The following is a 21,599-nucleotide window of genomic DNA, read 5'->3' on the forward strand; positions in this document are numbered from 1 at the left end:
GAGGTACGATAGCTGCCTGAACTTACCAGCTGCAATATAAATATCACAGAGCTGCTTGTAGTCAAGCTTAAGTGCGTAGGAAGAGGAGATTGGAGAGACAGGGTCTTTTCTTACCCATTCCCTATTGTTTTAAAGGAACCTTGGTGTTTCCTGCTCTTAAAGGGGTTGTCTGGGACATACCCTTATTTTCACCCCGGCAGCATCCCTGAGGCTAGCATTGGAGTATCTCATGCCCCGATGCGCTTCCTTGCCCTGCAATAGATCGCGCAGGGCAAGGGCTCTTTTGTTTATCATAACACATTGCTGGGCGGAAACTTCCTCCCAGCAGTGTGTTCAGTGAAGTCACCGGCTCTGATGGGCGGGCTTTAGGGCTGCCCTAATCGTTTTACTGGCTAGGGCAGCGCTAAAGCTCGCCCATCAGTGCCTGTGACATCACTGGGCTTCCTGGCAGCCCCATGGAGAGCCTCGGTACGTCACCGGAACTCCTAAAAATGCCTTTGCCCTGCGCGATTTAGTGCAAGGCAAAGGAGAGCATCGGAGCATGAACTGCTCCGATGTTCAAGTCAGGGGGCTGCCTGGGTGAAAATGAAGGTATGTCCAGGTTCAGCTCTGAACCCAGACAACCCCTTTAAATGAATGGAAGATGCCTACACATGATATCTCTGAGCAATTCAGCCCAAAACTGGAATTTATTTTGAAATGACCAATATTGACCACACATCTTACCATCTACAGACCATGCTTTTCTGCTGCCAAAAGGATGCTTCTGATGGTTGTGGATTACTTAACCAGCATGAATGTGACCTTTACAATCTAAGTACAGTGCATAGACTTATTACATTGTAAAGTTGTTGACTAAAAGGTTGTTTTTTAACCAGTTTCTCCAGATGCTGCTTGTCTAGTTGTATCGCATGTTTTTAGGCCAGAAATAAATTAAAGTGTCTTCAGGCAAGTGGCTACGTCTCTTCCTTTTTATGGGCTGTTGTAAACTGTATGTTCTCATTAAACAGCATTCTGCAATGCCGGTCTGTGGTCAGAACTTGCGTATGAGTCAGGAGATGGCAGCCTGAGCAAAGTACTTAATAGGTTCTCTGGCCTTAGCTCTACAGTTCTATCTGTTATTTGGAACACGGGTGTATAGCTTTTCAAGTGTAATTGAATTAGGAGGGCCTCTGGTCAGCTGAGTATAATGGTTGATGCAGGAGTTTTCCTGTTGTTTTTGTAGCAGCCAAACGTCACCTTGTGCCTTGGTGACCCACAGCCTACAAACCTCATGCGAGGGTGATCTGCAAGACAAGAGGATATTGGGAAATGTAGTATTGGCGGGGCAGTGTGAATAAGCATAAGAATGCTAAATACTTATATACAGAAGAAGAAGGTCTCAAAATTGCTGCTGATCATGAAGCTCATAAAACAACAGTAATAATGAAGACTGTGAGAATACTGAAAAATGCTATTGTCTTACTATACTACTACAGTTTTTTTTTTTTTATTCACGTGGCACTGGATCAGTCAGATGATCTACACATTACCTCATATTGCTATTGTGTAATAACTTCTTGAAGGGAACTAGGATTTATCTCTCTTCAAACCACCATCAACCTGTTAACTATTATGATGACAGGTTTTCAGTGAAAATCTTCTTTGTTCTGTCTTTCTGCTAAATGGAAAACTTTGACGGTGACGCCATTACACTCCCCACTTCACTGCTCAAGCAATGATTAGGAGGCTTGTGATGACGTTTGTGGGATGTCAATTAAGCGAGAAGGGGGACTATCAGACATGACACCTTGGGAGCAACTCTACTCCGTGACTCCTTACTGGCACCAGAATGCATCTGTCTATCCAAGTTTTGTTTCTCCATGCAGAAACAACAGACATATTAAAGAAGATTAAACCTGTCACCATAATGGATTACAGGTTGGTAGCAGTTTGGAGACCTGAATTCTTAAAGAAAAAAAAACTTTTAGTGAAGTGTAGAATGACCAATTAACCACTGCCTTAAAGGGGTTGTCTCATCATGGACAATGGGAGCATATCGCTAGGCTATGCCCTCATTATCTTATAAGTGCGGGTCCCACCGCTGGGTCCCGCACCTATATCGAGAACGGGGCCCCTCAAGTGAAGGAGGGCGCACTGCGCATTCCATTCATTTTCTATGGGGCCGGCAAAAATAGCCGTGCGCTGTCCCAGCTATTTCCGTCAGCCCCATAGAAATGAATGGGAGCAGGGGCCGCTCATGTGCGATACGCTCCCATTCACTTCTATGGGGAGCCGGCTTGGTGGTGGCCGGACCGGAGTCCTCCAGCCACCACTTTGCGGGTCTCCGTTCTCGATATAGGTGCGGGTCCCAGCATTGGGATCTGTGTGTTAGTTTTTCAATCAATTACACTTTATTGATGATATAAGGGTTGGGCCCCGAGAATAGGTTCCTCTAGTGCAGGGATGGCCAACCTGAGGCTCCCCAGCTGTTGCAAAACTACAACTCCCAGCATGCCCAGACTGCCCTCAGCTAGCAGCCTACAGCAGGGCATGGTGGGAGTTGTACTTTTACAACAGCTGGAGAGCCGCAGGTTGGCCATGCCTGCTCTAGTGGGCCCAAGGAACCCCTGTGCGACATTGCATATTTCATGTCTTTCATGCTGGAACTTCCTACCTAGTATCAATATTAGATATTGGATGGGGCACATAGGATGCCATTGTTGTAACTAGATATAGCAGCTAGTCCTATACTGTATATTAAAAAATAAAAGTCAGTGAGACTAATTTATGAAGCCAGTTACTTTTCTGGAACGAGGACAAATGTGTTCTTCGAGGATCTATCCCAATATAAATATTACATGCTGCGATATGAGAGTTTAGTTTACATGTGGATCAGGACAGTCTTAAAATGCTCTCACATAGGTGCCATGCTTGTATGATTAGTTTTTTTTTTGTAGTGGTCTTGCTTGAAGAGCTTGCTTGGATGAGGATCAACGTGCGTGCATGCGATCTGTAAAGGATCTTTGTGTACATGCTGTACTGCATATTCCACTTGCTGTTCTCGTGCAGAAGGTGTTCCCTTTTTGGTGCAATGTTTTCTCGGCCACTTCTGTTCAGCAGAGGGGTTAAGAAGCAGCATTCATCTGCGTCCATCTGCTATTAGTCACTGTGTCCACAAGCTCTACATTTGCATCACGGTGCAGGATATGTCTGATGGCTGCTGTGTATCTCTGCCATATCCCCCCGTCTTCTTCAGCCTCATCTCTTTTCTCCATGGCAACTTAGCTCTATGGTTTTCAGGAGAGAAGAAAATCCGTTTTCCCCCCCTTCCTTCCTTCTCTATTTTTGAACATGGCTCTTGCATCCTCAGTGGCATGCATGGTTCGTTATGCTCCTCACGCCTGATGGGCAGCAAAGGCTAGAATGACAAGAGATGACGGGGAAGCCTGCAGCAGAGGAGTGGGTGCACTCCATCAGGTGCATTAGCCTGGCAGACACAAGGTAATGCATTGGTTACCTAAGATTACGTGTGCTTGGTGTTAAATTAATAGCCCCAGTATGTTAATTTGTGTGCAGTCATGGGTGGCTTGGAAATGTGGAATTTTAGTTTCTATGTTCATATATGCATCAATATGGTTTGTTTTTTTTCTTCTTGGCTTATTTATAGGGGATTCTAACCCTTTGCTCGCAGCCACCCAGGATCCAAATATATTTATAATCTCCCCAGGCCAGTGTAGCCATTGCAATGAATAATTATGAAGTTATATGTGCTTCATTGCTCTGAAACTGCAAACTGAAACCTTCTGTGCTACCAGAGCAATGAGCTCCAGGCCTGTGTACCAGCTTCAGGGTAAAGCACAGCGAGCACATAAAGGACAGATCTCGTTGCTTTTTTTTTTTTGTTAACCCATACTTGTGATCTTGCATCTGAATGTCATGTTATCTTTCAGCCCATGTATTGATCTGGACAACATGCCTCTTAATTACGATTCCATTTTCTGTCTTTTCCTGTGATACTTATTGATTTAGTCTAATTTTGCTGTTTAATTACTTAATGGGGGCCTACTTTACCAGAACAGTGTTGCCTTCCTGTTCTATGGAATCCATTGATCTTCTTGTGTCTTATCAAATTACTTCACTAAGGGGTTTTTAATGTCTTGCATTTAAAACCAAAATACTGTATACAGCATTGACCACGGGGCTCTGTAATAATCTGGATGCCAAGCAGGCATATTAGTGTGTGTTCACATGTTGCTATCATACCGCATGTGAATACATCCATGTTATGTGCCTTCATTGTATCTTCCAAGAAACTGCCACCTCTGATATAAAAAAAATAACCAATTTTGTAGCCCTGGTTGAAGAGTTAGAAAGGTTTGTCATCATCGCCCTATAATGGCTTTGTATAAAGCATAAACTATAATATGATTTTATGAAATTAGGTTGCGTATATCTGTATATTACATTTAGCGTCCCAGTTTGGTGTTCCACTAACATGACTTTATTTATTTATTCAGTGTTACCATGTTTAGCAGTTCCAGGCAATTGAATGGGAAAATAAGTATCAAAGCAGCATACCAGAAGATAATTTGTAACGAGGGATCTCTTAATTTAGAGTGCACTAGAAAAAAAACAGAGGCTTTTATGCAACATGTCAAAAATTAGTCAAGATTAGAAATGAGCAAATTTCATGTTATGAAATTTGTTCTCGCTTCGTTTGGTGGTAAAAGCAGAATTGCGTAATAGATTCTGTTACCACGGACCATAACACAATTCTATGACGAAATGCATAATGGAATGCCTTTAGAGGACTCTCCTGCGTAACGGAATGGATCCGTTTTGCAGACTATAGACTTCTATAATAACGGAATGCCTTTATTCATTCCGTCATAGAATTGCGTTGTGGTCCGTGGTAACTGAATCCATAACGCAATTCTGCTTTTACCATATAGGTATAGGTTATTTCTCTCTTTTACATCATTTCTAGGTCCTGGTCAATTGTCAGACCCTTTCCAGTAGGATGAAAGTCTGGTAGCATTTCAGTTGATTATTTTATTATTATACATTTTCTCAGGTCAGTTGAATAGGGCTGTTCCACCTGCACGGTATCTGGTAAAATATTGAAGGGGCTGTTGCCTCATTCTAATGTTTGGTGGAGGTCTCAGCAGACTTTGGAGGGCCCAGTAACCCAAAATGAATGGAGCAAATGATCAAGCTTGCACTTTGTGGCTCTATTCATTCTCTGTAGGACTGCCAAGGATAACCGAGTAAGGCCTCATGCACACGACCTTGTGTGCATCCGTGGCCGTTGTGCCATTTTCCGTTTTTTTTCGCGGACCCATTGACTTTCAATGGGTCAGTGAAAAAATCGGAAAATGCACCGTTTGGCAGCCGCATCCGTGATCCGTGTTTCCTGGCCGTGAAAAAAATAGGACCTATCCTATTTTTTTCACGGCCAACGGTTCACGGACCCATTCAATTCAATGGGTCCGTGAAAAATCACGGATGCACACAAGATTGTCATTCGCGTCCGTGATCCGTGTCCGTTTTTTCCTATCATTTCAATGGCAAACTTGACTTAGATTTTTTTTTTCATTCTTCATGTCCGTGGATCCTCCAAAAATCAAGGAAGACCCACGGACGAAAAAACTGTCACGGATCACGGACCTACGGACCCCGTTTTTGCGGACCTTAAAAAATAACCGGTTGTGTGCATGAGCCCTAAGGGTGCCTTCACACATGGCAGATTTTGTGGCAGAAAATTCCACTACTGAAAATCTGTTCCATTCATTTGAATGGGTCAGCAAGCATATGAATTTCTGCAAGCTCCAGGGAGTCTGTCACCTCCATATGGCCATATACAGTGCTTACATGGCTCTGTAGCACACCTATACAGGATTGTAACGGTACCTTTGTCTTTGTCTTTAGACTTGCACCAGCAGGAAAAACTGAGTTTAATTCATATGCAAATGAGCACTCGCAAGTGCCCAGGGGCGGTGTTCAGTGTGTAGGTGCCCAGGCTGCTCTGCCTTCTTCTCACTTTACTCCTCCTCAGCCTCTTCCTTTGCCCGCCCTCAAGTCCGGACCTATCGATGAGGCAAGAGACTTGGAGGGCGGGCAAAGGCAGAGACTGGGGAGGAGTAAAGTGAAAAGAAGGCAGAGCAGCCTGGGCACCTACACACTGAACGCCTCCCTGGGCACCTACACACTGAACGCCTCCCTGGGCACCTACACACTGAACGCCTCCCTGGGCACCTACACACTGAACGCCTCCCTGGGCACCTACACACTGAACGCCTCCCTGGGCACCTACACACTGAACGCCTCCCTGGGCACCTACACACTGAACGCCTCCCTGGGCACCTACACACTGAACTCCTCCCTGGGCACCTACACACTGAACACCGCCCCTGGGCACTTGCGAGTGCTCATTTGCATATGAATTAAACTCAGTTTTTCCTGCTGGTGCAAGTCTAAAGACAAAGACAAAGGTACCGTTACAATCCTGTATAGGTGTGCTACAGAGCCATGTAAGCACTGTATGTGGCCATATGGAGGTGACAGATTCCCTTTAAAGTGAATGGAATAGATTTTTAGTCAAAACATTTTCAGCCACGTTTGAAGGCTGTTTCTGATAGTCCCATAGAAAATTAGTGCAGCAGCACAGCACATGCTGGATATTCTGATCCGTGCATTTCGAGTACAGGGCCCCCATTCTTGCGATTGAACCCCTACAAATTTAATAGTTGCCCCCTATCCTGCGGACAGAAGATAGCGTCTTCTAACCCAGGGATGCTCAAACTATGGCTCTCCAGCTGTTGTAAAACTACAACTCTCACCATGCCCTGCTGTAGGCTGATAGCTGCAGACTGTTTGGGCATGCTGGGAGTTGTAGTTTTGCAACAGCTGGAGGGCCGCTGGTTGCGCATCCCTGTTCTTACCAGAACACCCCTTTAAGTTTTATTTATGGAAGCGAAAGAAAAGTGGAGCTCCTTAAGTTTTATCAGAAGTAAAAAAAACTAATCTGGAATCTGATTGGTTCCTCTTGCCAATATATCAGCCTTTACTTGTCTAATTTATATGAATAAGCCTCAGTCTTTATATGTGTATCTAAAATCTCCAGGTCACGTGCCTATCCAATAGTTTGCATCAATTTAAAGGACTTGGAAGGAAAACTAAAAGCCCCTTCACCTGTGGTGTACCCACGTGAAGAAACAATGCAGCCTTCTGTAAGAATCTGTCAGTTTTCCATTCTTGAACAATGGACCTGAAACGTGCTTTGTTTCTAGAACAAAAAGTAAACCATTAAAAATGGTATAAAAATAATTTTCTATTCTTTGCTAAATCTAAAACAAAACATTAGGGCACAGTGTATGCACTTTCTTTGGTTATTTGCATTCATACTTGTCAAACCTGTCAAGTCTTGTATGTTTTGCATTAGTTTTAAGGCAGCCTCACAAAAACACAAGCATGTTATGCAAATAAACTCTGATGGATCATTTTTTAAATCTGTTTGGCTCCCTTCACTGGTAGCCTACTCTCAAATCTGCAGTATGTTTGGAAAGCCATGTTGTTCCAAATATCAGTGGACATGCGGATATCATGAAAAATAAAATACTAATGCACTGTCCTCAGACAGCTCTGTAGGGTATTTTGCCATGCTCCACGAGATAAACTCTCCTACCTTATCACTTTTTTGCCACTTATTGTTATTTTCACATATAAGACCCACAATACTGTACAGTAATCTAAAAAAACAACAACACTTTAGGAGCTTAAAGGGAGTCTTTCACACAGATTCACCCTATTAACCTAATAACAGTGTTCAGGGCCGTCTTTAATATTGATTGGACCCTGGGCAAAAATTTACTTGGGCCCCCTGGATCCCGCCTTCCCACACCTTAGCAGGCAATCACGCCCTCCACCAGAACACACACACAAAAAATCCACACATCTGGTAGAGTCCAGTGAATGACTAAATACTTCCAGTTCTGAAGACTCCAGCGGCTCAGGATCAGTGCTCTGGGCAGCTGGGCTCAGGCTGGAAGTGGGCACCGCTCTGCAGGAAGGAGACCAGGGCTCGGCTCACCCTAGTGTTACAGTGCACCCCAGCACCCCACAGTATGCAGTATAGCACCCTATAGTATACAGCACCACACAGTATGCAGTTTAGCACCCCACACTATACAGTACCCCACAGTATATAGTAGAGCAGTATAGCAGCCCACAGTATACAGGACCTCATGGTATACAACACCTCACTGTATACAGCACCCCAAACTATACACGATACAGCCCCCCACACTATACAGTACAGCAGTATAGCACTCCACACTATACCGCACCCACAGTATACAGCCCCCCCACACTATACAGTACAGCAGTATAGCACTCCCCCCCACTATACAGGCCCCCCCACACTATACAGGCCCCCCCCACAGTATACAGCCCACCACACAGTATACAGGCCCTCACACAGTATACAGGCCACCCCCCCCCCCAGTATACAGCCCACCACACAATATACAGCCCACCACACAATATATAGCCCACCACACAGTATACAGGCCCTCACACAGTATACAGGCCACCCCCCCCCAGTATACAGCCCACCACACAATATACAGCCCATTACACAATATATAGCCCACCACACAATATACAGCCCACCACACAGTATACAGCACCCCACTATACAGTAGTTTACAGTATATTAACATAACAGCCCATGTCACCTTTTTCTAATGTAATCTTTACACAAAAAAGCTCCACAGTTAACTTCTGCAACACTCAGTAGGACCTGTGATGACCTCATAGCCATGTGACCAGTAATTGCTAGGTTACTGGTCACATGGTAATGATGTCATTAAGGTCCTAGATCAAAACTCATTAAGGTCCTAGAATTAAGATCATTAACACAGTACGATCATGATGCCTGTGTAGCCGACAGCCTGACACCCGGGGCAGTAGCTAGCAGGGCTCAAGAGGCAGCTGCCTTGGGCCCCCCAGGAGCAACTGGGCCCAGGGCAGCTGCCCCTTTTGCCCCTTGGTAAAGACGGCCCTGACAGTGTTATGTCCACGGCATCCCCCCTATTAAAACGGTGCTTACCGTTTGTTCCTTGCTAGCATCGTTGTGGAGAAAAACACTTTTAATCCGCATGCAAAGGAGTCTGTGAAGGTGCCCAGGGGTGGCGTTACAATGGCTGGTGCCCAGGCCCCTGGGTCATTTTCATACGAAGGCACTCCCCTTCCGCCGCGTCTGCCCGCCCTTTGTCTCTGTTCTAACCTCCCGTCCGTAATCCCGGAGAGGGAGTGCCTTCGTATGAAAATGACCCAGGGGCCTGGGCACCGGCCGTTGTAACGCCGCCCCTGGGCACCTTCACAGACTCCTTTGCATGCAGATTTTTTTCTCCACAACGATGCTAGCAAGGAACAAACAGTAAGCACCGTTTTAATAGGGGGGATGCCGTGGACATAACACTGTTATTAGGTTAATAGGGTGAATCTGCGTGAAAGACTCCTTTTAATTAAAGGGGTTGTCCGGGCTTTTAACAACATCCTGGCATCTTCTGTCTTGTGTAAGAAAGATAGTTTGGCCAGTACTTACCCATCTGTTGCACCACCAATGCCACTGTCTCTGCCACACTGACTGCGGCCTCCTGACTGTATGTTTTCACGAGTGTTCCTATTTAGCTGCCCGAAGGAGTCCATATGCAAGTTTTGGGGAGTCCTTTAAGACAATAGTCCTACATTTTGTGCCCCCAAACAATTGTGTTCTTGGAACAGATTCTTACAGGTTTAGTATCCAGAAGATTACTGCAAAGGGCAAACATAACCTAATTTGGTGTTGGCAAACATAAGGCAGCATTTACATTATGCCCCACAATGACCCTCTAATTTCCATTTTTATTTGCATGTCCTAGGCACTGAGTAGAAAAAGGCAAATTACTGCAAAATATACCATGTTAGTGATAGGGATTAGAAGTACTTGCATGTTCAATACATTTTGTGAATTAGATCCAGACAGATGAAATGTTTTTATATTTGTCTCACTTCAGCAAGTGGCATTTATCATGTAGAGAAAGTTAGTACAAGGCACTTACTAATGTATTGTGATTGTCCATATTGCTTCCTTCGCTGGCTGGATTCATTTTTCCATCACATTATACCCTGCTTGTTTCCATCGTTACGACCACCCTGCAATCCATCAGCGGTGGCTGTGCGCATAGGCTAAAGTTGCTGGATTGTAGGATGGATACGAGCAGTGTATAATGTGATGGAAAAATGAATCTAGTTAGCAAAGGAAGCAATATGGACAATCACAATACATTAGTAAGTGCCTTGTATTAACCTTCTCTACATAATAAATGCCATTTGCTGAAGTTAGACAACCCGTTTAAATTAACTTATTTCTTTCTTCTAAATAGATAGCAGGGGTGTTTTTTTAAATATCATCTGACGTTTTATATGAGAATTTAGGGGAAGCTATGGCATTTCAAAGATGATTTCCATCAAAAAATGTGTTGGTGTTCCATGTATTAGGAACTAGGACATCAGAGCAATCGTCACATTAGGCGAGCCAAATTCATCGACAACGAACTACGATTCTGTCAGTTTGCCATTAGATAAAAAAAATCCTGTTACTGTTGCAAAACTGTACATGACAACAAAACCGAGAAAAGGTAACATCTTTTTTATTCTGACATTTACTTTCATAGTATGGTGCCACCTGGTGTTCACAATCTATAGCAATGTGCACATTCATGCTGGTGCTGGTGGACACACATGGCTAGTCAGGTCTCATGAACACGAATGTCTATTATTTCCGTGTCCGTTCCGTTTTTTTTTTTTGACCGTATAAGGAACCATTGATTTTAATGGGTCCACAAAAAAACGGAAGTTACTCCGTGGCATTCTGTTTCCGTATGTCTGTATTTCCGTTCTGCAAAATAATAGAACGTGTCCTATTATTGTCCACATTACGGACAATGATAGTACTGTTCTATCGGGGGCCAGCTGCTCTGTTCCGCAAAATGCGGAATGCACACGGACGTCATCCGTATTTTTTTCGGACCGCAAAACACATACGGTCGTGTGCATGAGGCCTTGCACTCCCCACAGCCAGGTCTCTGCATAGCACCTTATACAAATATACAAAGAGCCTTCAGTAACATGGCAGTATAGCTGAGAAGACTCCTTCTGCAGGGGGAGAAAGAAGGAACTATGTTGTCAGCTTTCTGAAGGGCAAAGACTGAATCTATCCAGAGATGCACAGCAACACAGATTAACAGCTTCAAGACATGCACATGCAAATAATACTCCAGCCCCAGAGAGTTAAGAAAATTAAACTTTGCTATTTGCATTTATTTTGTAAAGTAATTGCAGTTATCTGCTCAGGATGCATTTATGTGCTGCCATTTTTGTAAATCAATTGCTTGTATGCAAAATATATAGCTTAAATAGTTAATGTGCTTGAGCTGAGCTTGATAAAGTATAACCTGCTAGTGGTGCTTGGTCAATGATCACACAACCAAGGTGGGGCACCCTTTATTTTGGGTTCTGCAGCAGGATGTATGTTGAGGCAGGGTCACATTAAAGAAGTTTTCCAAGACTTTAATACTGAATCAGTAGGTGATCGGTGTGGGTCTGACACCCAAGACCACTGCCAATCAGCTGTTTGAGAAGGCAGTAGCACCGCGGCCTTCTCTCAGCTCTTCCGCTAGACAATTGCATCGGTCACGTGGCCTAGGACGCCAAAGAAGTGAATGGGGCTGAGTGCGATACCAAGCACAGCCGCTATACAATGTACAGCGCTGTGCTTAGTGAACAGGAAGAAGGCTGTGGTGCTCACAGGTGCACTGGTGCCTTCTAAAACAGCTGATTGCTGGGGTCCTGGCTGTCAGACCCCCACTGATCAGATACTGATGACCTATCCAGAGGATTAGACATTAGTATAAGCCCTGGAAAACCCTTTTAATACTGGGTGGCATCACCCCTTGCTGCCACACAGGCTGTCACTCTGGCATGGAGATGGTCATACAGATGCTCTTCCTGTTGTATGTCATTCCAAGCCCCTTTAATTTGGAGTCACAGTTGAGCCAATGTGGTTGTTGGCTGCAATGCATGGGAGATTCATCATCCTATCCAGTCCAGTCCAGTCGATGTGGGAAAAATCTAGCGATTGAGCTTGCCAGGGGAGCTGTTGCATACCCTGAAGAGTATGTTATGTGGGCAAGTGTTATCATGTTCGAACACCACGTCTCCTGACTGAGTCAAATAAGGCCTCATGCACACGACCGTTTCTTTTTAAGGTCCGCAAAAACGTGGTCCGTAGGTCCGTGATCCGTGACCGTTTTTTCGTCCGTGGGTCTTCCTTGATTTTTGGAGGATCCACGGATATGAAAAATGAAAAAAAAATCTAAGTCAAGTTTGCCATTGAAATGATAGGAAAAAACGGACACGGATCACGGACACGGATCACGGACGCGGATGACAATCTTGTGTGCATCCGTGTTTTTTCACGGACCCATTGACTTGAATGGGTCCATGAACCGTTGGCCGTGAAAAAAATAGGACAGGTCATATTTTTTTCACGGCCAGGAAAAACGGATCACGGATGCGGCTGCCAAACGGTGCATTTTCCGATTTTTCCACGGACCCATTGAAAGTCAATGGGTCCGCGAAAAAAAACTGAAAACGGCACAACGGCCACGGATGCACACAACGGTCGTGTGCATGAGGCCTAAGGCAGTAGGATGTCTTGGACATACTGAAGGCTGGTCATTTCAACCCCCCCCCCACGAGGGGAATGGCCATGGTAGCTGATGTCACCTTACAGCATGACACCTGTGTGTCTCTGTATTGTGCATGATGGGAGTAGGTGCTCTTCAACAGGAGTGATTAGCTAATCACTGCAGATCTTATCCTGAAAAGCTCAGCAGTTGGCTGTTATTGGTCATACATATTCCCCTGCAGTGAGGATATTGTAGTATTACATGACAACCATTCAAATGGGTAGGCAACAATGTAATACATGGCTGATCCAAATAGCAGGAGCTGCTCTGTGTGGTTCACAGTCGGGGACTTATATGCCCTAATAGGGTGTATGGACAGCGATTTCTTTAAGGAAACAACAGCTTTATTGCAGCCTACTGTCTTGATTCCTTAGATACTTCATGTAATTTTTTGCTCAGGCATACAGTTTATTTTTAATCCTCTATTTGTTAATGGTCCAGAGCTATACAAGATGGTTATGCAATTTTTTTAACATGGCGAGGCCATGATGTGTGGCAGGTTGACACTAACTATTTAATCAGGTTTTTTTTTGTTTGGTTTCACATGGTATACAGTAGATTAGAACTGGAATACTATGAACCTACAACTGTGAGAAGCATGGCCCAATAACATAGATGGAATAAATCAGAAAAAAAAACGAATCTTTTTGTCAGTGATAAAATACAAAATGTGGTAAAATTCTTTGTTGAAAACATAGAAAATAAGCTATATTTAGGATTTCTGTTTCAGCACTATCCATGTAGCATAAATGGACCTCAGTTTAAACGTATTTAGCATAAATCATTTGAAGAACGAGAAAAAAATGATAATTAAAGGATCCACCAAGTTAGGGCTCATGCACACGACAGTTTGCTGTTTTGCAGTCCGCAATTTACGGATCTACAAAACACGGATACCGGCCGTGTGCATTCCGCATTTTGCGGAACAGAATAGTTGGCCCCTAATATTAATTACAGTCCTGTCTTTGGCTGTAAAACAGACAAGAATGGGACTTGTTCTATTTTTTTGCGGGGCTGCGGAATAGACATACCGATGCGGACAGTGCTATTCGCCTCTTTTGTGGCCCTGTTGAATTGAGTGTGTCAACATCCAACCAACAAAAAATGCGGATCGGATGCGGACCAAAAATGTGTTCTTGTGCTTAAGCCTTTCCCGAATTTCTATGTGCGGGAACGCGCGACAAACGCCCAAAAAAAAGCTCAAGCACTTGTTTGAGCGTCGGGCGTTTTACAGCGCGTTCCTACGCGCTGTAAAACGCACAACAGGCAAGAACCAATGATTCCCTATGGGAATGGTTCTCACCTGGGCGTTTTACAGCGCGTACGATCGCGCTGTAAAACGCCCGACGCTCAAACAAGTGCTTGAGCTTTTTTTTGGGCGTTTGTCGCGCGTTCCCGCACATAGAAATTCGGGAACGCGCGACAATGTGTGAACGCCAGTCTCTGTATGCGCGATTGTAAACGCCCGTACAATCGCGCATACAGAGCGCTCGTTTCAGAACGCTCAGGTCTGAACCCAGCGTTACTGTTTTCTGCTCCTCTGCATGGTTGTATCCTGTACAAAAAACAAAGAACATGGTTGGAGAGAATCTCTTTAAAATTATTGCGACCTCCTGTCCTCATTCTCCAGATATCTTCTCTCTTGCATTTTAGGCCTATCATTTAGTTTCCCTAGTTTCTTAGTAAATGTTGCAGATCTAAACCAGATCATAGCAACGTGGTTTTGAGCTGTCGCCCCTTATATTTGCTGGCTATGTGTGTGTGTAAAGGAAATATTTTGGGTTCATTAGCTGCAAATGAATGCTAACTTATTATTGACGGTAGCAAGTCATGCACCAGATGAGGGAGTAGACATCCGTCAGCAAAACTACACATTATGAGGCTAATTAATGAAGTTGTTACGGTAATTAATTTGCATCAGTCTCTAAAAATAGAAGCTTTTCTATAATGCAAAGAAGCTGTGAACACACTAGATGTAAAGCTGACATGTAAGGTATGAGATGTGTACATAAAGTACATCTTCACAGTTTAGAAGCTAATGCTAAACTAGAAAGGGCAACGCGCTCACTGGGTAGTGGTAAAAATATGTGCCTTGTACCCTTTAAGATGTTGATACAGTTTTTGTGGCTCTTTTGCTTTGATGGTATTTTCCACCAGCGCAAGGCCTCTTTCACACAGGAGTGTGCGCCCCGTTGCCGTATTGCGGACCGCATTTGCGGTTCCGTGGGCATTCCGCATAATGGATACGGACCCATTCACTTCAATAGGTCTGCAAATCCGGATAAGCGGAATGGTGCGTAACAGTAGCACGGAATGAAACACTACAGAGTGCTTCCGTGGGGTTTCGTCCCGTACTTCCGTTCCGCAAAAAGATAGAACATGTCCTCCATCTTTTTGCGGAACGGCCGGATCGCAGACCCATACAAATGAATGGGTCCGCGATCTGCTGCGGCTGCCCCACGGACTGTGCTCGTGCATTGCGGCCTGCATTTTGTGGCCGCGACCACAGCACGACCACAGGGCACACACCCCCGTGTGAAAGAGGCCTAAATCTGTGCAATTGTTTAGAACTGGAACATATAATGTACTTATTATTGTATTTGCTATTATTTTATTCCAGTACACCAATTTACACGTAGTAATTTATTTTAAATTCACCCAAAAAACCATAGATGTTTAACGATTAAACAATTGTTTATGACTGATCAAAATACTTACATAAAAAAAACACTGCTATCAATATCAGTAAAGATATGTGACAGCTGTGTGACTGCTACTTTTTACTTTCACTTTGTGCTGGTCATGCAATGTCAGAGTGCAGAGATAATGAGCCTGTCAGGTGAGCTGGCTGACAGAAGAGAAAGAAAAATCAGATCCTGCTACTAGAGAATCTCAGCCCTGTACAGAAAAAAAAAGCTCCATATTTTTAATAAAGACCAGTTAAAAAAAACATTTTTGCTCAAAATGAGAACAATGCAATAATTTAACATCCCCCCCCCCCAAAGGTGCCTTTTTAGATGAGATGTGTGGGAGGCAGAGAGAAGCGGCAGACGGCAGGCTTTTGGCTAAATTTCAGCGTGACTGTCCGTGCCAAAATTCTGTTTAAAAAGCAGCTGTGTAAACGTCCCCTTATGACTGTGTTGTACCAATCCTTTTTTATTTCTACTAGGTTATGGATAAATTGTCAGCAGCTTGCAGTAAAAGTACAGATGGGTGTTACCAGTTGCATTGATTGGACACACCCGCTACTGGTAACACCAAGCAGTAAACAAATCCAGTATCCTCAGTGGTTAGCGTAGTGCGCATACCCTGGCCTGGTGGTGAAGTGCACTCAGGGGATCTCAGCAACAGGAGAGGGTGCTGTCACATCAATACAGGGAGGAGTTATCTGGGCACTTGGGAGGAATTAGCTGGGCAAAATGCCCGAGAGGCTTTGGCACTTCCAGCAAAAACGGCACCCATGGGCACTTGTGATCCCTCATTTGCATATCTTTATAATCTTCTTTTTGCATCTATACAAAATCAAACAAGAACAACAAAGGCACCATTACTATCAAGTGTTTGTGTCCAGAATTGCAATATAAGCAGTGTAAAACTTAGAAAGTTGGTGACAGACTCCCTTTAACCCCTTCCTGACAAGCGCCGTACATGTATGGCACTGGCTGGGACTTTAAACATTACGACTGCATGTGCAGTGGGCGCCATAGCTGCCAGGTGTCTATTGTTTTATACACCAGACACTCGCTGCTAAAGTCCGAACTTTTAACCCTTCAGATGCCGTGGTCAAACATGACCACGGCATCTGAATGTGCTAAAACCTGGAAGCTTGCGAGGATCAGGGAGCTGGATGCATTGTGTGGCAGCTTCAGCCCTCTGGAATGAACTGAAGCTGCCGCACATTAGTTCCTACAGAGCCCCATATGGAGCCCTAAAGCATTGGAGTGTATGAGAGAAGCAATCTGATAATTCCTTGTTATAGTTCCCTATGGGAACTATAAAATAGTGTAAAAAATTCTAATCAACCTCAAAATGTAAATAAAAAAATGTAAACAATAAAAAAATACACATCATGGGTATCACCATGTGCGAAAACGCCCATAATATTAAAATATAAAAATATTTTTCGCAAACGGTGAAACGTAAAAAAAAGTCTAAATGGACTTTTTTTAATTTTTTTTATTGCTTCACCTCCAACAATTTTTTTTTAGAAAAAGTGATCAAAAAGTTTTACACACCCCATGAGTCCTCACACAGCTCCCTATACATAACTACCAAAAAGTTATAGGGGTCAGAATATGGCGATGAAAAAAAATAAAAAAAATTTTCAAAGTGTTTTTATTTTTTCAGTATTAAAATGCGAGAATAGTTATACATATGTGGTATCGCCGTAAACGTACTGACCTGGAGAATGAAAGTAAAAGGTCCCTTTTTACCGTATAGGAAATGCAAAAATGAAGAAAAAAAAAACTGGGACTGAAAGGGTTAAAGCTGCAAGCTTTCACTATTCTTCATGCTGCAAGCTTTCACTATTCTTCATGGATGTAAGGCTCTGTTCACATTTCCATCAGGCTTTTCGTTCTTCTGTTCCGTCATAGTAACAGAAAAATGAAATAAAAGCAAAACGTGGATCCGTCACATGACAGACACCAATGACGCCTAGGAGACCCTATTGAATATAATGGGGCTCTGTCAGGTTTTAGTCATGGAGTCCAGCATTTCACAGGATAAGGCCTCATGCACACGAACGTATTTTTTAACGTCCCGCAAAACGTGGTTCCGTTGTACCGTGATCCGTGCCCGTTTTTTCTTCCGTGGGTCTGCCGTGATTTTTGGAGGATCCACGGACATGAAAGATGAAAAAAAAATCTAAGTCAAGTTTGCCATTGAAATGATAGGAAAAAACGGACACGGATCACGGACACGAATGACAATCTTGTGTGCATCCGTGATTTTCACGGACCCATTGACTTGAATGGGCCCGTGAACCGTTGGCCGTGAAAAAAATAGGACAGGTTATATTTTTTTCACGGCCTCGAAACACGGGTCACGGGCGCGGTGTAAAAACGGTGCACAAGTCGAGTTTTCTACGGCCCCATTGAAAGTCAATGGAGCCGCAGAAAAAAACGGAAAACGGCACAACGGCCACGGGTGCACACAACGGTCGTGTGCATGAGGCCTAAAGTAGCACAACATACTATTCTATTCTGACCAGCATATTTTAAGGTCCCGCAATGGCACACTAATATAATTTTTTTTGTAAAAATAAATGATGCAGAGCAAAAAATTTTTATTTTAGAACTGTGTGAACAAGCCTTACGTGATTTTCTTTTTTCTTTTTTACCTTGTGGGTTTCCTGTAACGAATTGCAGCATGTGTATATAAGAATTTTATTTTTTCTTTCCTAATTCCTTTGATCCTCCCCTCACAATCCTGATTTAGATACTAAGCAGTTGCAAACAGAACTCAGACCCAGTTTAGGGCATAAGTTCTTAGATTTGCATGCTACTTCAGTACGGTACCTGCCAATACCAATGGTGTGTTTTTCTTTCACTATGTAATCTTTGTAATCTAATTGATTATCACAAATATGCTAAATTTAGGTTCACATCACGTTTATGCCCTACGTTCAGCATATTTTCTGGGAAAACTGCCAGCACGTACATTAATCTCTACCAGAGAGCCCCATTCACCCCATGGATGCCAAAACCGATGTACAGGAGGGCCGCCTAAGGCCTCCTTACAGCCACCAGCCAGGTACACAATACAGATACAGAACAGTCTGATGCTCTCAGCATTAATTAATGTAGGAGCATCACTTTTTCACTTGGCACATAGTCCTAGGTGCCATCCTGAAATCAACCACATTACCATCCTCAGGACAGTTATACTGTTGAATACTGCGACAAAGTGGTGGTATTTTGTGCTGCACTGGAGTATTTGGCTCTGCTTGGGTGGTATTATGTGCTGCACTATGGTATCGTTGGCCCTGCCTACTTGTGTTGGCCCTGCCTTCTGTCAATTTGGATCCGCCAACAACATAGGGCCACTTTTAAGTTTTTTTTTCTAGGGAATTAAGAAAATGAAAATACTTACGGTATATCACTTTATTATAAACATATTCCCAAATACATTTAATTAGTAATAATGGCTTGTTTTGTCTAGGGAGCAATCATTAGGAGAAATAAAATGTCCGTCGTCCTATTAGTACGCACAGAACCCAACCGAATAATAAAGCAAGACAAGTTACTTTACAACACTGAGGTAAAGAGCTGCCTCATCCTCCTCTCTGCTGTACTTGTCAGGGATTATGATCCTGAATGCAGAATATTATAATCTTCAGCTGAATGGAGTTCATGAGGAGACATGAAGTACAGAGAGGATAGTGGGGGTGTAAATAATGAGCACCATCCTCTCTGTACTTCATGTCTCCTCATGAACTTCATTCCCACAGAAATTCAGCTAAAGATCTTATCAGCTGTATTCAGGATCATAATCCCTGACGAGTAGAGCAGAGAGGAGGATGAGGCACCTCTTTACCTCAGTGTTGTGAAGTAACTTGTCCTCCTGTTCGATTAGGATTATTTTTTGCGTGTACTACTCGGGCGGCAGCCATTTTATTTCTCCTGATGATTGCTCCCCAGACAAAATGATCCTTTATAAATAATGAAAGGTATTTGGGAATATATTTATAATAAAAAAATTGTTAAATATTACTTTACTTTAATTCTTGGAGAACCCCTTTAAGTCCAAGTCCGTCCCTGGCACTTATGCCATTGTATGACTATAGAATGGCATGCGTTGGAGCCTTCCACGTCAAAAAATCCTCCCAGTGTATACCTGTAGGCTAGGTTCACACCTGAGCGTTTTACAGCGCGTTCCCACGCGCTGTAAAACGCTCAACAGGCAAAAACCAATGTTTCCCTATGGGCATGGTTCTCACCTGAGCATTTTACAGCGCGTACGAATGCGCTGTAAAACGCCCTACGCCCCAAGAAGTGCAGGAGCTTCTTTGGGGCGTATTGTCGTGCGTATTGTGGCAGTTTTTCATTGGATGCCTCTGTGGTTAATCACACAAACGCGCGTACTACGCGCGTTTCCAAAATACAAAAACGCCCCAAAATACGTCTCAAAAACGCCCGATAAAAACGCCTGTAAAAAGCGCTTATTGAATACGCTCAGGTGTGAACCCGGCTGTAATAAAAAGGCTCAGAGGTGATATGTATAGAGCCTTGGGCTATGATAATTGCTGTCATTCATTAGAAACGTTGATAGTGGTTAAAGATCTATCGTCATCTAATGGACACCGAGACCCAAGACTGATTATAGTTCTAGTGTATGACTCAGAGCTGTCTTACAATCAGCCGAGTTCCTGTGTTCTCTAATAATAAATCTCCCCCATTAAATTTCTATGGCCTTAGAAGAAAAAACATTTGCACTGGCTTAAACATGCTGCACAGCGTCTGTATCTACAAGCTACCATCTCTGACTATATTACATGACTCATCTGAGGGACCTTGCAGGCAGTTCTGTTAGCAGAGGCATACATTGTTTTAGATCTTTGATCTCCAAGTATTGAAGCGAGTGTAAAAAAAAAAATCCTAAATATAGCAAATAGGTTACACTTCTCTTTTTGTATGTGGATGACTGGAGAGCAATGACCTTAGAAAGCTCAGCATGAATGTTCAGTGGCTTAAAATAGTTACTACTATAATGATAATTTGGTGCGTTTAAGGAAGGTTGCTCCTATACTTCCCCTTGGAATTAGAATGCTGATATTAAGGAGATTTTAGCCCGTCCTCCTAACAGCGGGATGATGGCCTATTGTCTAATGCACTCTCATCTCCTGTACAGAAATAATCTGCACAGCTCAGTAAGCGTGCCCAAGAGATTCAATGGGAAATTACTGTATTTATTTGAAAAGGATCCCATCAGAGAACCCCTAAAAAAGGAGGATCTCCCCGAGTTTCCTTGCTATTTCTCATTTGAAGCTGTGTCTTTTTCTGGGACATTGGAGAGCATTCTTGGCAGTGGAAGGTTAGGGTGTTTTATAGTTTGTTATTATTCCACATGATAATTACTGCCACCAGGAGAGGCAGGGCGCAGGCACATTTAACCATTTTATTACCAGACTGAGAACTGCAGCTCTTTACCCTTCACTGCTGGAAAAAATTGATTGCATAGTTGAAAGGTAAAGTAATTAATTGAAGGCGGTTCTTCCTTGAGTGCATCATGGGAAATGTATGGCAATAACAGAAAAACACATAAAAGCCAATGAGCAACGCAAGCCATCGTAGTAAGACTGCTTTGGAGCTCTGCAACAGGTGTACCAGCTCTTTTGCTGTTGTTTCATAGTAGATCGATTGTAATATCGAAACTGTACATCACGCCAAATGCTACATTATATTTCAAGAGGTGTAAACGGAATTCCTGGTGCAAAATCTGTAAAAGGACCCCCACCCTCTTCGTGCCATTTATAATATTGATGTCCTAGGGAGCCTTCACACTCAGCAGAAAATTCCGCAAATGAAAATCAGTTCCTTTCATTTGAATGGGGCAGCAAGCACATGGATTTCTGCAAGCCCCATTAAAGGGGTTCTGCACTTTCATTTAACTGATGATCTATCCTCTGGATAGATCATCAGCTTCTGATCGTCGGGGTCCGACACACAGGACCCCCGCCGATCAGCTGTTTGAGAAGGCAGCGGCGCTCCAGCAGCGCCGCGGCCTTCTCACTGTTTACCACTGGCCCAGTGACGTCACGACTAGTATCAACTAGCGTGGACGGGGCTAAGCTCTGATCACTTGAATGGAGCTTAGCCACGC

At 43.5% G+C, this 21,599-nt stretch overlaps 1 protein-coding gene across 13 annotated transcripts in view; it reads left to right on the forward strand.

Annotated features, from left to right (window-relative positions):
- The window catches only part of PITPNM2 (phosphatidylinositol transfer protein membrane associated 2), a 341,114-nt gene that overhangs the window by 104,343 nt on the left and 215,172 nt on the right, over window positions 1–21,599 (forward strand). Inside the window, exon 1 of one of the 13 annotated variants that reach the window (XM_044275702.1) lies at window positions 3,165–3,483. The exons of the other annotated variants lie outside the window; for them this stretch is intronic. The gene's annotated coding sequence lies outside the window, so the exon portion shown is untranslated. Of the gene's footprint in view, window positions 1–3,164; window positions 3,484–21,599 lie in introns of those variants that run through there. 13 annotated transcript variants of the gene reach the window in all.

The sequence above is a fragment of the Bufo gargarizans genome, chromosome 1 (genome assembly GCF_014858855.1).
Source record: "Bufo gargarizans isolate SCDJY-AF-19 chromosome 1, ASM1485885v1, whole genome shotgun sequence".
NCBI lineage: Eukaryota > Metazoa > Chordata > Amphibia > Anura > Bufonidae > Bufo > Bufo gargarizans.